We start from the raw sequence: 2,773 nt of genomic DNA, 5'->3' as shown, positions 1-2,773 counted from the left end.
AGACATTTTGTAGATGCCAAACATTCAGCTTCAGATCTTAAATTATGTGGTAAATAATTCAAGCTGGCTGAGGTGTGAATACCAGAAAACAGAATTTGTATTAAAGAAAGAAAAAGGAAATATATAAACATTACAAAACTTAGGAGTCTGTGTTTGTATGAAATGACCAGTATAAAGGGCAGAGCTAGTTTTCCACAGCATGGCAGGAGCTTCAGTGATCTTTTCAAGGGCTGTATTACAATGAATGCTTTTCTAATTCTTTTGAATAGGTTTGTGCTCATTAAAACATTCATCTATAAACCTCCACTCATTGAAGTATTTATTGTAATATTATCTTTCCTTTTGTTTTATGTGTATATCCCTGACTCCTTTCCCGAGCTGTGAGAGAACCCCTCTCAGAGGTGCATTGCTGTGATGCGGAGGTGTGCTGCACATGCAGGAGACCATGCAGGACTGCACTGGAGCTGATGCTGGAATGCGGGCGGTGTGGGGAATGGTTCCATGGCCAGTGCCAAGATCTCCAGCCAGGTGACCTCATGAGTATGGAGGAGTACAGGTGCTCCATTTGCAGAGTTACACATGTTTAAGTATGGCAAGTACAGGTGTAACAGAGTTATTATTCTTCATCAAGCAACATTACCGTAATTTACAGCTATTTCCATCTGTACAGTAGGGCATTGGGAAAGAGGCTCATTATCTTCACAAACTACTTGTTTTCAAGATGATTTTTTGTTCAGCAGACCCTGATTTTGCATTGAGACCTGTTGATTTGGAGAAATATTGTATATGCTTTAGCACTTTGATTTTAATTGGTAATGTAGTCTTAGTTTCTGAGCTACTGCATTATTGCCTGACTTGAGTATTTCCAGGGCAGAGATATCCAAAGTAAACTGGATGTCAGTTATAACACCCATCTTGTTTAATGTAGTTATTGTGACCCAGCTGGGGAGGTGCTGATTCACTGTATTGAAGTGAAATTGTGCCAATAAGGTGTGTGTAACATGATATAAAAGTACAGTAGATGTAATTCTGAAGTAATAAACAACTTCACATTCTACACGGACATGTTTCAGACAGTATATGTGATGCTTCAATTTCAAATTCGATTTCCATTCCTGTTAATTGATATTATTCAATTACATGCTGTAAAAGTTAAGAGTATGAAATGTCATGTGATTCACTGGTAAAACATGTCACTATAATTTTGGTGATGTCATTTTTAGACAGCAGTCTCTTTAAAGTCCTTCTTTTTTTGTGGGTTATGTGAGAAGGCATTTTAAAGTTCTGTTAACCCTGCTGCTACACCCCACTCCATAGGGCAGGACCTTGACGTGGTGAGGGGGCTTTTTACCAAAGCTGACCTACACTATAGTTTTTATTTTTTATTTTTATTTTTTCACTACTGCTTATGCATAAAGTCCTGGATAGACCTTTACAATGGAGATATGGAATCTGATCATGTACTTGTTTTATTGTGAAGAATACAGAAAATAAAGTTTGTTACATTTTTCAACATGTTGCACCTTTTTTGTGAATGTGTTTCTGGTTCTGACTTCTTTCCACCTGATACACAGCTCTCTACAATGATGGCGTTCAGGTTTCTGCTGCCATGCTGTGCTCTGTTAAGGGTTCAGCAGCACTAAAGCTGGACAGCGCAGATCTAGATTGACTTCTACTCTAGCATTTACACAAGTCTGATATCCTGTATGCTTAGTTAGTTAAGAGCCTGAATTATACACACTAAAGACAGGGACTATATGTAGTGGTTAACAATCACATTGCTTCTACTTCCAAAGTTGTACTTTTGAGTGTTAGACGTTCTTACTACATGTCTAACCCATCGGTGGTGTTCAAACAAAGCAGAGTGTTACACTGGGAAAGGGCCGTACCTATCAGTAAATATTTTAAATTCATGTGGGAAGATTTAAATATGCTGCGTATTTGCGCAATGGTAACCTTACATAATTACAAAGTTTTTATTAATGCCACTTTCGTAAGGACAGTAATCAGAGCGAAGATACAAGACCAGAGCCAATAAAACTGCAATTTCACTTTCCTTTCACTAGCATATTCTATTGTGCTTGCTCAGAATATGCGTGAATCCTGAAAACGTCTTGATAATATGTGAACAAAGCCAGCAGTCACTTTATTGATCACCCTGTGGATTAACCGCTATTGGAACACAGATGATTGTGTTAAACATGGGAATAGACTTTCAATGTACACGTTTTAGAGCTAAACGTTTGTTGAGACAGTTCAAGCGCTGCACTTTCAGGCAGCCGGTAGCAGTGTTTACCTATTTCCTGGATGTTTGCCTTTTGCTCTTATGTGGAAAGAATAAAAAATGAAAGTAAGCAAAACCATTTATTGAGAAGCGCATTTAGGAGAAAACTTGAGAACTCGCAAACACGTTTGTAAAGGCATCGGATTCAGGCATGCAGGTTCCGAGCTGTTAGGATTATATACAGGCAAAGAACTCTGTCAAGCTGAAATAGCTCAGTTGGGAGAGCGTTAGACTAAAGATCTAAAGGTCCCTGGTTCAATCCTGGGTTTTGGCAAGACAAGGTTCTAAGGCGCTTAATTCTTGTTACAGAGCTCGGGAGGCGTGGGTTCAATGTAACTTCTAGCAAATAACAACGTGTTACATTATTTGTTAAAACATCCAAGAAATGCAAAAATAATTTGAAGTTGTGGGCTTGAACCACCATTACTTTGAATGTATCATTGAGAATTGTCAAGAAGTGTCAAAATTTCTATAGGTGCGGCAGGCTAG

General features: G+C 38.4%; 1 non-coding gene across 1 annotated transcript; it reads left to right on the top strand.

Moving 5' to 3' along the window:
- The first annotated feature begins 2,485 nt into the window (after nt 1-2,485).
- On the top strand, nt 2,486-2,558 carry trnaf-aaa. Its single transcript has one exon. It is a non-coding gene; the product is annotated as a tRNA-Phe (tRNA).
- Nucleotides 2,559-2,773: the final 215 nt, after the last annotated feature.

Source organism: Polyodon spathula, unplaced genomic scaffold, assembly GCF_017654505.1.
Source record: "Polyodon spathula isolate WHYD16114869_AA unplaced genomic scaffold, ASM1765450v1 scaffolds_1991, whole genome shotgun sequence".
Taxonomy (NCBI): domain Eukaryota; kingdom Metazoa; phylum Chordata; class Actinopteri; order Acipenseriformes; family Polyodontidae; genus Polyodon; species Polyodon spathula.
Note: the sequence above shows the minus strand (reverse complement) of the source record. Positions and strands in the feature narration are given on the sequence as shown.